Source organism: Denticeps clupeoides, chromosome 10, assembly GCF_900700375.1.
Source record: "Denticeps clupeoides chromosome 10, fDenClu1.1, whole genome shotgun sequence".
Taxonomy (NCBI): Eukaryota; Metazoa; Chordata; class Actinopteri; order Clupeiformes; family Denticipitidae; genus Denticeps; species Denticeps clupeoides.
Genome location: NC_041716.1, coordinates 7,646,799 through 7,664,201, shown reverse-complemented (window position 1 = coordinate 7,664,201; position 17,403 = coordinate 7,646,799). Strand labels below are relative to the sequence as shown.

The window sequence follows — 17,403 nt, the reverse complement described above, 5'->3', positions numbered from 1 at the left end:
TTCTGTTGTACTTTTATAAAGGAGCCATGCTGTTTTAGTAGTTAGCTTGAGCCAGGAGCCGATAAATGGAATGTTCCTCAATGAGTTTGTTCTTGTCAATTCATATTATCAAATGACAACACAACAGCAAGGATACAACAAATAGAAAACACTAAATTTCAATTAAGTCACTGATCATAAATTCCGGCAAAAATCTACCAGGTTATTTGCTTACAGTATTTGGTGCATAAATGCCCTTTTTGTCAGGAATGAATAAAAATTAAATGTGTGTTGTGGCTTGTTGCATCATTGCATCAGTGAGATACAGCTGTCATTGCTGTGGCATCTTGAAGCAACAAGAACATCTCTCTTGTGTGTGTTCTGGCATGGTAATTCTTCATTTTTTTATCACTATTGTGACACAGTGGCTCAGAAAATTATTCAATTCAGAGTATTTCTCGCTGCACAAGCTGCAGGAATGTACCCTGAAATTGTTGGGGGAGCCATGAACGGTGAATTGCATGACCTGCTGTGATCTCTCCCTTGCCATTATGTAACTATCATGATACCACTGCTCTCTATCCACCTATTCCATTTATATAATCTCATTAAAAATATATTTAAACTCTTATCGGTCCTCAGCTTTTGCCATTCTGAATGCACAGTTGCCTTGGAAACCACATTCCCTCCAAGTATTGAGCAGTTCCAGTCCGAAATGTTACAGTGCTGCTTCAGTTTTTCCTGTTGTCATTTACACTGTCAGATTTGTGTAAGTGTAACTCAGAAAACTGAAAGCATTTACGTGCTGTGTGTCCTACTGATTAAAATTAAAAATCTCTAATCACACACATACACACACACACACACACACACACACACACACACACACACACACACACTACAGATCTACTGCCTCTGCTGGCTGGTTGCATTAAAGTTATTTGCTTATCCCCATGAATTGAGTTTCTCTAAATCACTTTAGCTGTGCCAAGGAAACATCCTTATCTGGACATATTTCAAGGATGCCACATCAAGAAATTAATCACTCATATGATGTCATTCATTCAGCAAAATTCCTCATACATGCGTGTATGCTCACACTATATCAAGTACATCCTTAAAATGGCAAGACCTTTAAAATGCTTCACCCCAACATAATTACTAGTGTTCCAGTGTGTGTTCTCAGAATGCTAGGCAACAGATAAGAGTGAAGAACCAAATATGGAAGCAGCTCAGGAAGGATCATTGATTCAGGTATTATGATTTTTTTTTTCTGCGAGATTCTGAGATTCTTTTTTTTTTTCTCTCTTTTTTAAAAAGACAGAACTTTGCTTTGCAATTCCTAAAATGGGTTTTTGCTGCTGGTGCCACCTGGGACATGCAAGGCCAAGATGTGAGAAGGTTGCCAAGGCTTTCAGCTCTCCAAATCATTCTGTACCTGACCCAGTCGTTCCCTTTAATGCATTCAAAGCACACAAATGCATTAGAATTAATTAGTCAAGCAAAATCATGGCAGATCTGCGTAATGTCAACTATTGCCGGCTAAGCCCATGAAGAAGTTATGTTTTAGTCTTAACACAGCCCCTCAAGTGTGAAGTAAGTGTTCAGTAGGCAAAAGAAAATGGAATGAATGTTTTACCCTCCCTCAGGCCCACCTTAAACACTGCGTCTCAATAAGCACTCAGTCAAATTCTCCTGTGACATTTTTATTGCAACTGCGCTTGGGCGTTGACATGCCCATCAGGGCCGTGGCACCTGGGGAAAATAAACTGGCTTGTGCTCACGGATTAGTGTGTAATTGAGAGAGTTATTTCCTCGTTCGGCAGTGCCATGCACTGATACATTAATTGACTCCATTGCGCTGGGTGCTGAGAGAGAAATCATACAATTGCTTGCTTCTATCAGCAAGTTCATGAACAACACTTTATGCAAATACATTTTTTTTTCTGCCAGCTCCTCATCCAATCTCTGAGAATTTAATATTTTCTGAAATGCATTAAGGATACAACACTGCAGTTTAATCTAAACAAATTGCTCCCAGTTGGAAGTAATAATAATGGTAAGCAATAAGGCTCTGTCTGGAAAGAAAATGAAGGCTGCAAATGTGTCTTCCATGCCACATGGATGAGTTTTTGTGTGAAAATGGGTATGCCCGGGCACATGTCTAGCCAGTTCCAACTGTGCCAAGAAGAACTCTGCAACTCCTGGAATCCCCTCTTTAATATCTGCGCTAATCACACTAGTGTCGTAACAAGCACACGACCCTCTGTCCATTAAAAAGCCATCGGCTATTCCCTCTGCTGCTGAGAAGGCCTCTGTGAGATGTTTTCTCACTAACCCTTTTTCTCAGACTTTCGTTGTTAATTGCGCTCATGAATATTTGTGTTTTAAGCTTTTGACCGCTCTATCCGACCTTTAAGTAAAGAAAAAATTTAGATCATTCAGGTCACAGACGAGAGTAAAATATTTTGACTGCGTGTAATGACATAATAATATAAAGAGCGCTTTCAGAGGACGTGGCCGGGTATTCAAGACAGGTTCTGAGTAGCACCTTTATGCTACTCAGTATGTAATAAAATAGTGATTTCAGCACAAAATCATTATTCTATAGTCACCCTGCAGGTCTGGCACAGATTTGATGTACATACAATAGTCGAGGGCATTGCAAGGTGCAGTAAAAATTGGATATTGTGTGATCCAGACTAATTTAACAGGCTGTTCTCAAGAACAAAAAGACATTTTCAATGATATGTTGATAATACAATTGTGTTCAAACACATACTTTTAGTCAGGAAGAAAAGATTTGAGCTTATTAAAAAACTGGACACCTTAGCATGATGGGTGGGGTGGGGCGTAATGGGTAATAGGAAGTGGATTGGCATGTAGAATAAACATTTGTCACATCTTGGCCAGTCGCCTAACCCTAACCCGGAGACAATAGGAAATGTCCTGGGCAAATAAGACATATTTTAGTAGATAAATGATGTTTACTCAGCAGTATTTATACTGTCCCAGATAAAAGATGAGAATTGTGAAACAAGAATCATCTTCTTCTCCACGCTATTGCTAATGAGGTTATGTTCGTACATACTTTGCGACTAAGACTACAATTCCGTAGGTATCATAATCGTACAGTCGGCATACCATTATACCCAGGTTTATTTGTCATGTAGTACAGTTTAGTAGTAATGTTGAAGTATCGTAGCTTAAAGCTTAAATTAAATTTTAGCTTAAATTTTTTTTCAATTTTCATTCAGACGTTGCTCAGAAAACCTGCTACAATAACACACATCATAGACTGTGCGTTATAGTGTATAATGCAACTTTCCCCTACAAAATATTTGTAAAAACCAACTCTGGGCAGAACAGCACCTCTAGCTAAAACTGGGGTCTTTCTCCTGTTCATTTCTGTAAGTCTGATGGCTATATTGCGTGTGCTTAGTCTTTGTGTCTTTGTCTTCCGTAACTGCAACTCTGCTATGCAAATCCATGCTTAAACCACTCCTCATTTTTACTTTGTGCATCACCACGTGTTTGGCAAGGCAACCGAATGTGTTACATTGTGCATTGATTGGCTGTAAAGGTACGTGACACGACTGCGCATTAACAAGACAAACATGATGAAAACAGACATCCATAATTGGTCGTGCTAATGAAATAACTCGCTATAAAAATTAAGGGGTAAAGTTATTTTACATTGTGAGATTTTTGGAATTATTGATCGAACATTGTAGACCAGGGGTGTCAAAGTCAAATGGGCAGGGGGCCAAATGAAAAATTTAGGAACAAGCCAAGGGCTTGGACTGATCGAATGTTCACTGAAAAAAATAAAATGACCGCATATAGTCTAGTGATCCCCATTAAACAGTCTGAAAAACATATATTATTATATGATCAAATAAATAAATAAATAATTTCTTATGGCTCTGTCAGTAAATTTTAATTTTCAACAGGGACAAAAGCTTTATTCTTTTAAACTTTAACTGAGTAAAAGCTCTAAATACGTCATTGCACAGTAATGTTCACTTTTTTGAAGCTGTGGCTGATACTTGGTGGTGTCTCATCTTTTGAACAAGTTCATCAATGTTCGGGGCCAGGCTCTGGGCTGAGGAAATCCTCAGGATTGAGTGGAGGTGTTCTGCAGTAAGTCGACTTCTGTGTGATGTTTTGTTCAGCTTCATCAAAGAAAACAGTTGTTCACACAAGTATGTGCTGCCAAACATTGCCTGGATGTGCAACTGGGGCACTGTTTCGGGGAGGAAACGGGCAAACTCTGCAGCACCCACCGCCACATTTTTTGCTTTCAGTGCATCACTGCATTGGAGCTCGATCAACTCCATTTGGAGGTTTGGTGGTGAGCTTCCCACGTCAACTGCAAATGTATTACTGAGCAGTTCAAACCTGCTTTTTTGTGCTTCAAAGTCAGCAAATCGGCGTCGAATGTCAGCGGCGAGGACACTAATTATATTTCACACAAAAATGTTTCATCTCGGAGTTGACTAGTGTCTTTCCCTTTACCGTCCAAGAACAGACAAATCTCCTCACGCAGCTCAACGCATCTTTGCAGCACCTTTCCCTGGCTTAGCCATCGCACCTCAGTGTGATAGAGCAAATTCACCACGCTCCGTTTCTAACTCGCTCAGAAATGCCTTGAACTGGCGGTGATTTAAACCTTTGGCTCTGATAAAGTTAACTGCGCGTGTGATGGTGCTCATTACATGTTCCATTTTTAAGGCTTTTCCACACAACGACTCCTGATGTACGATACAATGATAAGCTGTCAGCTCACCTGGGACGCTTTCCTCCTGCATCTTCTGCTGTATCCTTGCCACCAGTCCAATCTTGTGTCCACACATCGCAGGTGCTCCGTCTGTTGTCAAACCCACGAGTTCTTTACAAGGCAGTCCCATCTCATTCACACATCTTGACACCTCTTCATACAGATCATGTCCTGTAGTTGTGTCATGCATAGGACATAACGCCAAAAACTCCTCTGTCACGCTCAGGCTGGAGTCCACTCAGCGGATGAAGATCGACAACTGGGCAATGTCAGAAATATCAGTGCTCTCATCCACAGCCAGGGAATATGCGATGAACTCTTTTCCCTTTTTCACAAGCTGCTCTTTTAGATTGATGGACAGCTCGTCCACACGCTCAGCAATGGTGTTTCTGCTCAGGCTCACGTTCGAAAAGAGTTGCCTTTTGTCTGGGCAAACTTCGTCACAAACTTTTAGCATACGGTTTTTAATAAAATCCCCCTCGGTGAATGGCCGGGCTGATTTAGCGATCTCTTCTGCCAAAATAAACCTGGCCTTGACAGCAGCCTCGCTTTGTGATTTGGCTTTTCTGAACAGAGCCTGCCAAGATTTGAGGCCTCGTTTTAATTCCTCCACCTTCTGTAGCCTCTGTTCCATGTCCATATCCTTGTCTTTGTCCACGTGTTTTGTCTCATGATGGCGTCTCAGATTAAACTCTTTCATCACCGCCACACTTTCTCCACACAAAAGACACACAGGTTTTCCAGCTACCTCCGTGAACATGTACTCCGACTCCCACCTTGTTTTAAAAGTCCGGTTCTCAGTGTCCACCTTCCGTTTTGCCATTTTTTTAAGGGTAGGCTATCTGAAAGTTGACTTTTGAAGTGATGCTAATGCCCGCTGATGAATAATGAAAGGAAGTGGCCTCCCGCTCGGAGCGCCACCGTTGAATTGTGGGAAATGTAGTGCGTTGGTGCGTGTAAAGTACCTGCATGCTGCTGGCGTTCCAGTTCTAATAATTAATTTATATAATCCCGGGGGCCAGAAAAACCCCTCTCGCGGGCCGAATGTGGCCCGTGGGCCTTGACTTTGACATATGTGTTGTAGATGATAAAATTACTGTATAAGAACGATCATTATCGTACGTCCGGAAATGTTGATTTGTAGTGGTCTTAAGAAATCATAAAAATTGTCACCAGACCAAGTCGAACACCCTTGCTGGCTGGATTCAGGAAAGTTTGAAGCACCACTAAATCTAATCTACAATAGGGTGGTAGTGGCCTAGTGGGTAACACACTCGCCTATGAACCAGAAGACTCAGGTACAATGGTAGTAAGTCCCACTTACTACCATTGTGAAAGCAAGACACTTAACCCTAAGTTGCTCCAGGGCGGGACTGTCCCTGTCATTATAAGTGCTAAATGCTGATAAATGCTGTAAATGTACAACTGTATCGCAACATAACTAGGCACGCTTGCTCTTGCTAATAACGTAACTGACCACCTGGAAACAAAAATGAACCATTCTACCATTCTGGTTGTTTGGGTGTGTCCCTGCCCTGTGTGCCTACCCAGATCTGTACCTCTGGCCAGGATTCAGCAGTTTTGGATATTAAGTGAGTGGCAAGGCAACAGGGCCACAGCATTTATGCAGTCAACGAATGAAAATTTGGTATGTCAGGTGTCTCCAGCATTACTTCAGAGTGAAATATGGAACAAATCTGCTAATGGACGCAGGCCTAAAATTACCATAGGCACAGTCCAGATCTTGCTTAGTCTGTGATGCCGCCTGGCAGCGTCAGCGACTACCCTGTGCTTATGACAGTCTCCAAATGATTGATGCAGCATGAGGCAGGAATATTCAGTGAATCATGGAAAAAATTAAAAAACATTCAACATCTGTGAGCACCTGATGGTGAAACTTGCAGTTTGATGGACTGAGGACGTGTGTGCATGGCCAAAATTGGCAGGTAAGAGTGTGTAGTTGTTGCGCATATATCCACTTCAGAGAGCGGGAGGAAAAACGGCTCTTTGATGCTCTCTGGGTCCTATATATTCTCTGTGGACGTAATGGTGTAGTAAGAGGCTCAACAGGGCTGTTTCAGCATTTCCATCTCACTTAAGTGCATAATGGGACCTGCCGCTTTATTCTGGAGCTCGTAGCAGTCGGCCTCACTTTCTGTTTAACAGGAGGAAGGGCGCGCGTAGCAGAATTTGCTCAGTGTCATTAATTCAGCCCAGGCGGTTTAAAAAAAATTCAAATGCGAGTGCGTTCACGTGACGGGCCCTCCTGTGCGCAGAAGACAGAGAAACGCTCGTAAAATGGTCATCTCTGGAAATCGACGCATTGGGGCGGTCGGCGGAAGAGGCGCGCTCTGATCTCTCGGCGGGATCGGTTCTGTAATGTCCTCTCAGGTCATTAACTTCCTTGGTCAGGGGTGCGCTGCAGGCCATCGCTTCCCTGCCCAGTCACCACCTAATGCCGGCGAGAGCAGCTCCTCGAGTTCTTTTATGGCTACTGCTGCGGCCTTGTTAGCGCTAACATCTCGCAGATCGCTGCAGATGAAAGTTTTAATGGACTGGAGGGGGTCAGGTTTAGGGTAGATTAGTGCTTGTAGGAGAGCAGTGAAATAAAAATCCCACCACAACACTCTCCTGTTTCACTCTCTTCTTTTTTTTTTCCCAGAAATTGTCACTTATCCTCTAACTAGTGAAGATTTTTTCTTTTTTTTTCTTTCCAGCTCAAAACTTTTGACAGTGCTGACAGTGGGAAGGGGAGAGAAAACAGCTGCCGCCACCGCCAGCCTTCACATGGCTGAGGTAAAAACGGCTCCTCAACAGCGCCGTGACGCGTCTCTGTAACAATGGAGATTTCAGCCACAGCTGATTTTGGCTCATAAATTCATATAAGAATACAAGTACTCTGTGTGTGTGTGTGAGTCTCACAATAAAACATGAACCCAGTACAATGGGTGTTAACATGGCGTCCATTGACTGAATTATGGGGAAGCTGAGGTGAGTCCGGCTCCTCTGGATACCTTCACTGTGGGGTTAATCCTGGGACTACAGGGAGACAGGTATGAACTCACTCAGATGGTCACACCTATGGTCTGTTGTATAATTTTACTGACAGTATTAGCTGCAGGCTGCAGTAGTCATTTTTATGCATTTATAGCTTTATTCAATGGGCTTTCCATGCACTTATCTTTGTGCACTTAAAGTCCTGGTGTCTACCACAAAACATGACACACCTAACACACACTCTCCAGCTGCTACTACTGACGTAATTGGAGTGTTGCACGTTAGTGAGGGATCACTAATGGAGGGAACTGGAGTAGAAAAAGTTGCGTGAGAGCTTGTTAACAGTTGTGTTGCCAATAAAGCTACAACCTCTGTTAATGATATGGTTTACTCAGAAAATACAACAGTCTAACAACTCTTGACAGTGATGAAGGGAAAAAAAAACAGCAGCTCAAAAACGGCAGCACGGTTTTAAAAGAATAATACGGCAAATTTTTTGTTTTTTAATGATTTTTTTTAATGCTGTGCTAACTGTTCCCAGTTGTGCGCCATCCCACTTTCATGCCCAATGAATCCCACATTATGATGATGGTGAGGATGATGATGATTTTGCTTGCGAGCCAGAGACCCAGGCAAAGCAACCCTCAATCATTCTTTGACAAAATAAGTAAATGAATAAAAGGACCCCTCAAAAACAATGTCAACAATGCATAGTATAGGATAAAAAAGGGTACGGAAACTATCAAGACCCCTTTAAAGTTTTCACTCTTTGTTATATTGTAGCCATTTGCTAAAATCATTTAAGGTACTTTTTTCCCTCGTTAATGTACACACAGCACCTCATATTGACAGAAAAACGCAGAATCTTCACAGATTAATTAACAAAGAAAAACTGAAATAAGTATTCTGACTCATTTCTCGTTAAGCTCCCTGTAAAATCCTTTTACATTTGGATTTGGGGATCCTCGTCCATTCTTCCTTGCAGATCTTCTCCAGTTCTGGCAGGTTGGATGGTAGACGTTGGTGGACAGCCATTTTTTGACATTGTCCCATCTCCAGACTGCATCTCTGGAGCTCAGCCACAGTGATCTTTGAGTTCTTCTTTATTGCTCTCACCAAGGCTTTACTCCCTGATAGCTCAGTTTGGTCGAACAACCAGCTCTAGGATGGGTTCTGGTCGTCCCAAATGTCTTCCATTTAAGGATTATGGAGGGCACTGTGCTCTTAGGAACCTTAAGTTTTGTAACCATAACCAGATCTGTGCCTCACCACAATTCTGTCTCCTTTGACCTCATGATTCTCATTTGCTCTGACATGCATTGTGAGCTATAAGGTCTTATATAGACGGGGGTGTGGCTTCCTAATCAAGTTCAGTCAGTATAATCAAACCCAGCTGGACTCAAATGAAGGTGTAGAACCATCTCAAGGACGATCAGAAGAAATGGACAGAACCAGAGTTAAATATATGAGGGTCACAGCAAAGGGTCTGAATACTTAGGACCATGTGAAGTTTGAGATTTTCTTTGATAATACATCTGCAAAAATGTCAACAATTCTGTGTTTTTCTGTCAGAATGGGCTGCCGTGTGCACATTAATAAGGAAAAAATGAGGTGATTTTGAAGTGACTGATAAAAAAAGATCCTCAGTTACTTACTCATGAGAATTAAATTCCGAGTGAGGAATCTTATCGTTCTCGAATAGACAAAAGAGCTGCTGCTGTAATTCAAGCCAGATCGTTTCCTGTTGTCTCTTCTCCACCACTGGAAAGGAGGCCACGCTGCAGTAAAGACGCAGATGCCTGCTGTGTTCTGGGAACTTGAGATGTGAAACTACAAGGGTGGCACATTTTCCATCTGAATACTTTGACACTATGGAAACATACTTCCACAGCCTGTAACGTCTTTCACCATGGTGAAATTTGTATTATATATTACCGTATTTATCCATTGGCCCGCTATAGCCTTATCTACAGGCCTTATGAACTTCCAGAATTATTGGGTTTGAGTAAATGACAGCCACTGACACCCTGGTGAGGAAACTGATAAATTTAATAAATTCATAACTCACAATTCTCTTTGAACAAACTTTCCCCTTTTTGCACCACACTGAGCTCGTGGGCTGTGGGCGGCTGCACTCCATGGTATGCATTATATATACACACGCACTGCATCGCAATAGATCATTACAGTAGCCCCTTTGAAGTCTACACACATTTGACTATACAGTATCTGGGTCATGTGTACGTTATCCGTGGAAACATAAGCATGTTATGCATGGAAGCGCTCATATTCACACCTACAGCTTAAACCTGCACTGGAATCAATTTCCCTCTCATTTCTGCCCCGGATGAAAGACTTTTTTTTTTTTTTTTAAATCAGTCAAAAACTGAGATAAAGTATGAGAAGTATTTGAATGACATGGTAATAATTAATCAGTAATACACTAGTGGGAGAACTGTTCTATACTGACACTGGTGCTGTGGTGGGTTTCCATAGATCGGTGCTGCAGTCTCAACCTCCAGTGTATTAGAGCTTTTATATCACCATTAATTTACATGTGACAATTCCACTAATGAGGGCTCAAAAAAGGGTTGCTAAGCAACACCCTTTAGTTATCAGTCAGGTGGGTAAGCAGATGTTTTTTTGCTTCACGTGGTGACTTGTTAAAAAAAAAAATTGAGAAATAAATAGACTGCAATCAGTTTTAGTCAGGGGGCTTTTGTTACCACTCATAGAATGCCTGTTGGCCAATCACACTACCAGAGCCATCTCTACTATGATAAACTTACATCTCTGCAAGAAACAATAAGAGGACTCTTCATGTTTAAGAAAAAAAAGAATATATATTCTTTTATATTTATATTATATCAACAGCCAAGTGCAACCAAGAGACGATTTGCTACAGATGGTCCCAAAAGAGGGGGTGGCTGCAACAACCACAAGTACCACAGATGCAACATTCATTAAAACTGAAAGAAGTCAAAACATTATCATTAAGAACATCTTTTGCAAAGACAGTGTCATCACTAAAATGACACTGTCTATTAAAAAAACTATTAAAAGGCAAATGACCATGTCTTGGTTAAGTGTCGAACCACCAAGATGCTGAAATATAATGCGAACTTCTGTAAAATCTAAATGAAATGAACTGTAGGTTAATGTGTATGCGAATGTATTAGTGTGCACAACCAGGTATAACCGTTTGTGTGTATATGCGTGCTGCAGACCCCTTAATTCTTTCCACATCAGTGCAATGACATCACCATTAACAGATCATACATTGCAGATGCAGACACTGAGGGAAAACCCTGTAACCCAGCAGCCGCGGTCACATGACTGTATAAGGAGTTATGTGATGTTGTGGCAAAGGTCTGCCGTCATTGATTTTCCAGGCTATTATGTTTCACACGTTCGGAGCAGGACCTGGCCACTTCAGAGTTGCTGAGTCAAACACAGAAATAAATAGAAGCGTGGTTATCGGAGCATGTTTTGCCCCAGACTTAATCAAGTAGATGAATGCGTTGTAGGCAGGAATCGGCATCATGCTTCACCCAACATTGTTTCAAGGCTGAATCTGCTGCTTTTTTTTTAGAGCAAGAAAGATAAGATCTGTTTTTTTTATTTTTTATTTTATTTCTTCTTAAATGGGCATTCTGAATGATCAGAGGTAATTATCCCAATGAGCACAGATTTTGCCTTCTAACGAGGGTAGGGAAACGGAACACAATTGGGAAAACCAAAAAAAAAAAAAAAAAAGGCACAAAGAAGCCACCACTGGCTTCTATCTGGCTAACATTTACACAGACACCGTCAAAGTATATTGTAATTACATCACTGTATATGTCATTATTAATATTAACATTCTTATAATTATTTAGAAAATAATAAGCGTATACTGTATCATGCTTTAGTATTTGATTAAACAGTCCATTGTGACTTTTCTGCTGCTTTAAAAAGTCGCGACATTGTGTGCCATGATGTGATGTGTTCCAGTTCTCTGCCGTGGCATCTGTGTGAAGATGTGATCACTTAAAGTCATGAGTCAACAGCATTCTTCTCTCTTGCTGCTGCCGCTGACTGACAGACGGGCTCAGCCCCAGACAGGGTCAGTGGTGGGAAAAGCTCGAGTCAGGGGCTGAGGGAGGCGAGAGGGGGAACCGAGCGTCCCCAAGAGCCTGTCAGATTTGTCACCAGTGTTAGCCTGACTGGAGGCCTGTCAGTAATACAGACAAAGCTTCCCTAGCATACACAACTACATAGATGCACGCACACACACTGCTGGATACTCACAGATTGCATTGCATCTGGATATGGTCATCCTAAACATCTCAATGGCATGCCTAATTTTGTGCAGGACTCCAAAAGACATCAAAAAGAGTTGCATCAGTTGCGAGGTGGGACCTTCAAAAATTGAATTCAGGTTCAAAAAGCAATAAACCCTGCCTAGATTTTGTTCCTGTCAGAATTTTGTTTGAAGGTCTCGGCTGAACAATTGAGCATAACAAGTTGGAACAAATTACCGCTTGTTCATCTGAGCTTATTCAACTGATCACCAATAGAATTTGGTAGGAATTCTGAAACATGTCAATCCGAGTAAAGATGGTTGCCCCCTTGCCTGTTTAACTAGGATTTCACTGGATCAATTAAAAGCAAGAGGCCACTAGAGAAAATATGAATGCTCTTGTTTTTCTTTTTTCATGATTCAAAATCAGCCCTTGAGGTTAAAAGGTGTCCCACATTGCCAAATTTAGTGCATTTTGCATTTTGTGTACCTCAGAATCTGACATTTCCATTCAGATTGGACTTGGTGGAACTGGTGACTCTGCCCATATGCCAAAGATTGTCCCCAAACCATAATCCACATTGTCCAAATGGAATGTTTTGTGTGTATATTTCGTGTAGCTGTATCTCTGGGGGGCGGGCTTCTATTGCTTATCAAGGGCAGGTTCGTGCAGGAATGAATCACTTTGACAACGTTGAAAAGATCCAGTGTCTGCCACAGATCTGTCATATGTCTGATCAAAGAGCTGGGTCTGCTAATGTGATGAAAAGGGGCTTTAATACAGTCAGAGATGCAACAGAGTTGCCGCATTATTTTCATTGAACACACATTCAAGAGCTCAGGATAAACGGGGTAATTTGCATTTTACTTGTATCTTGCTTAAATTCTGTCTTCCTTAAAAGAAATGAACATCTCTATATTTTTTTGGCTACATTTAGATGTTCTTGTCACCTCTGCTTTTCTTGCCATTCATTCCTGTCAAATGTATAAGTATACATTTTGAACTGGAAATATATTCTGTTGTCTAAAGTGGAATAAATTTAAATGCAATCATTCACTGTATGCTACTGAAGTATGGAGGTGTTTGATTATGTACGTAGTGTTATGAGCTGTGTGCCATGCTGCAGGCCTGAAAACACAGGGCTACTGCATTACGCATTAAATGCACATGCATTTGAGCTTTGAGGCAACAAGATATTAACTTCCTGCCTTGGGGGTCACCCCACAACTGACACTCGACTGAAAAACGGGTTTTGCATCCTGATTGCTTAATTATGTGTCTGGATTCACTCGTCTTGCTTATAGAGGGGTCACAGCCCACAGAATACACCGTGATTAGAGCGCTAATACTCCAGAGAAAGGGGTTCACAAACATGGGGCCATGCAGAATTAAAGCCTAGATGTCTCCAGAGGAAAGGGCTTGGGATGCAGGGGCGGTATGTAAAACCATCTATACTGGATACAGAGTAAAACAGTAAACAGTAATTTGGCATCTTTTGATGGTGAGAGCTTTCCTTTGTTTCAGTATGTTGCCGGCTGAAAATAAAAGATGGGAATTTATTTAACACTGGGTGGCTGCTTATGCATGGGTGTAGCTCATAAAGTGTCTGCTTAGCTAAATATATTGCAAATTTACATTTTGTGAAAACGTACAGGAGTACGTATATGAATATGAGCTTGAATATGCTACCTTTTTTTCAAAATATTCTCAAAAAGGTTGGGTAGTAGACCCTTGGCTCTCAAACTGTGGTACTATTGTAGGTACTCTGGCTACCTCTAGTGGTACTGACTAGGATACTGTTAATATTCCTAGCCCACTAGTAGCCTAATGTGTAACACATTCGCCTATGAACCAGAAGACCTAAGTTCAAATCCCACTTACTACCATTGTGTCCATGAGCAAGAGACTTTACCCTAAGTTGGTCCAGGGGGACTGCCCTGCTAACAACTTAATGTAAGTCACTCTGGATAAGGACGTCTGATAAATAGGGCTGTAAATGTAAATGTTTTTTTAATGGAGTGACACAGCACAGCACATGGTTCACATGTGTCCATCTGAACCCCAATGGGACTTCTTTGGAACCTTAGTGGTTTGGGATTTGAAGACGCAGCCTTTCGCTTACAAATTTTCCGCTAGGCATTTTATCCTTAACATCCTACAGTTAATAGCTTCACTTGTTATGTGTTTGACTCTATAAACAGTGGATGACAGTCATTAATAAATAATATTCATATTAGGAAAACAATAGCATAATGCATAAACAAATTAAATAGGCCAACAGTGTTGCATTCTAATGGCAGTTATAATACTGGTACTCGGAGAACAAACATTTTTGCAGTTAGAGAAGAACATAGTATAGACATAAAAATATAATACTGGTTCCCAAAAAACTCAATATTTTGTAACATTTCATATAAATTAGTCAAATTGAAGGAAACATCAGGCTTTATTTTGAATTTTTTTTGCAACAGCAGCCAATCTTCAAATAAAAATAATTTTCTTCAATGTGGGGCATTGCCTTATATTCAGGTCAACAGAGTATATAATTTGGTACACGTGCAGCCAGAGGCATTCCAAAAAATAATAATTCTAGAGACTATCATGAATATTTAACATGTTTCTCTTGGCGGCCATTTCTTTAAAAGTGTTGTTTCTGTTAAATAGTGATTTTATAAGAAATATTCTGAGCAATTCTGACTGCTGTATTGCAAAACTATTTTAATTCCATTCATGAATCCATCACTGATGAGAAAATAGATGTGAAAAACATTTTAAAAAAATAGCATAAGGAAAGTCTTTTGACATAACTTTAGCTGTAATTGACTTTTATTAAAAAACGAGTAACTGTTATTGTTATCCGCTTCTGCAAAAAAATAGACAAAAACAGAAGGAATCAAAAGTAGTACTGCAAAAAGCTGATGAAAATGGAGTGAGATTATTTACTGATTTCTGTTTTTCTCTCTGTGGTTCAACTTAGTTGATAAAGCCAATGGTTTGTTGACAGAGCATGGGAGGTTAAACCAGCCGATTTCCTATTCAACAAAGCTCTCACGGAATAATCAGAACCCAGACAATTAACCAGATAATATCTACACCCCTGCCCCTCAGGCTGGAGGAAAACAAACACTTTGGCTATATATCAAACGTCCAAATAGCAAAGCACAGCCATCTTGACTCCAGTGATGGTGTCCTTTGCTCCTCTCTTTGTATTTTGGGCATGATGGAAATTATGTAATTACATCACAGGATGTCATTTCAAGTCTCCATTAAGTGTTTTTTTTTTTTTTTCAGTAAGTCAGTTTGACCTGCTGAAGGCTTCCACTTCCTGAAGATATGGCAAGTGCACCCAGACTGCATCTTTCTTATTCTTCTTGTTCTCCTATTGATTTGCTCATTATTAAAGGTGGCCAACGATTAAATGTTTTAAGTGCGTTATTCGCAGTGTCTGTGATTAATCATGATTCATAACATTGTTGTGCGCAACACTCTGTAATAAATGTAAAAATTCTTACTTTCTCTATCTCTATCTCTATCTGTCAAAGAGACATTGTACATCTGATTTTTGTGCGTGGAATTTTGTGGAAAAATGCAATAAAACACAATCACTCAATCAAAATTGTCCATAAGAGCACTCATACATATGTCATATTGCACTTGTTCCTTAGCCAGTGTTAACTAATTCCTGCACAGAGATGCACACTAAACTAGGGTGACCCAATCTGAGCTTGAAAGAAAAAGTGTTCGTGTTTTCTGTTTCAGTTCATCTGAGACTCATAATGACATCCATCCCAAGCCAGTAATGTTCAACATACCACCCCTTCTGTGACACAAGGTTTTATGTTTAAATGTGTGTGCATTCAGTCAGACTTTTAAAATAAAGATAATAAAACAACAATAAAAAAAAAAAAACTCTTGCTGTGACATTTACGGTGGGTGAGGCAAAGGTGAGATAAAACATTTTTATAAGCCTGTAAATCTGCAAATGACTGGCTGTGAGATTGCTGCTTGGTTTTTAATAAAGCAGAAGATAAGATGCGTGCCCCATTGAAATGTGCGACGCCCATATTATTGCCTCTCTCTCCATCTCTCTCTCTCTCAAAAATAGAGTAAAGATGGTGATTCTCCAGGGACCAGGAAGCACAGAGTTTAAATTCCAAGACGCATTTACCCTGGCTGCCATTATGCACATGTAGTGCTTAAAAAAAACGGAAGCAAGACAAGTGTGTCATGAGGCACAAAAAGAACAAATGAAAAGTTCCGTCTGGGGCTTACCTGATATACAGACGTTCTAGAAGAATTTCTAGAAATGAGTCTAGAAATAGGTTTGGAAGGTGTAGGAGAGGAAAACAGGTTCGGCATGGTAGCTTATGAGTGACAAATTTGCAACAATGACTAAGCGGGCAATGACAAACTACAGAGCATACGGAGGAAAAAATTAATATTTCATTAGACAACAAACATCCTCTAGTGTACTCTAAGACAGTTAATGCATTGTTGTTGGTATTGTTAATTATTATTCAATGAATTAAGTTTCAAAGAGCTATGTGTTTCTTTATTAATACTTCTTGGGAAAATAACCGTGGTCTTGTGGGTAAAGGAGTGAACCTTGTAATTGGAAGGTTGCGGGTCCAAATCCTGAACCAGCAAGGTGCCACCGAGCAAAATACCATCCACACTTACCTTTCATGGCTGCCCACTGCTCACTAAGGGTAATTCTTAAGGGTGTTCTTGTTTCAACTCGGTGTGTCAATAAAATATCCTAATTAAACTTATTCGACATTGTAACAACAACACTTGTTGTTAATGGTCATTTTCATGGAGAAATCAAGAATGTCCTCTGATTTCTTAAGGTGGGGCTAATAATTTGGGCCTCAACTGTAGGTCTGCCTTTTTTTATACGTGAAGGGAGAATAAATGCACTTTAACTTTCCCTGTCTATAGGACATATGGGTGTGTGACACATTGAACAGGAGGCGGTCAATAGTGTATCTGGATCATCTTAATGCATTGTAAGATGAGGGTATCGTTACCTCTCCTTTTTTAATTACCTTCAACATTGCGACAACCTCTCCACACACACACACACACACAGAAATGCAGCAATCTTGAATCAGGCCTTCCGGAATGGCGCTTCAGCAATCGTTGCTCAATGCTCCGGTCACTCGAGCCGAGGCACAAAGCAGCTCCTCAGGTGCAGCTGTGTATGTCTCTGGGTGTCCGGACTGAAGAAGGCCAGGGTGATGGGCGATGAAAGGGCCCTCGCTTCCTGTCACCTCCTTTGGATGTGGCAGAATGGGAAACAGCCTGAGGGCGTCTGTCGTCCCTGTCTTTCCCTGCACCGACTGATACTCTCATTTATTTATT

At 40.8% G+C, this 17,403-nt stretch overlaps 1 pseudogene; it reads right to left on the bottom strand.

The window, feature by feature from the left end:
- Window positions 1-4,441: 4,441 nt before the first annotated feature.
- Window positions 4,442-5,628, bottom strand: LOC114798024 (general transcription factor II-I repeat domain-containing protein 2-like; annotated as a pseudogene).
- Between the last annotated feature and the right edge of the window lie 11,775 nt (window positions 5,629-17,403).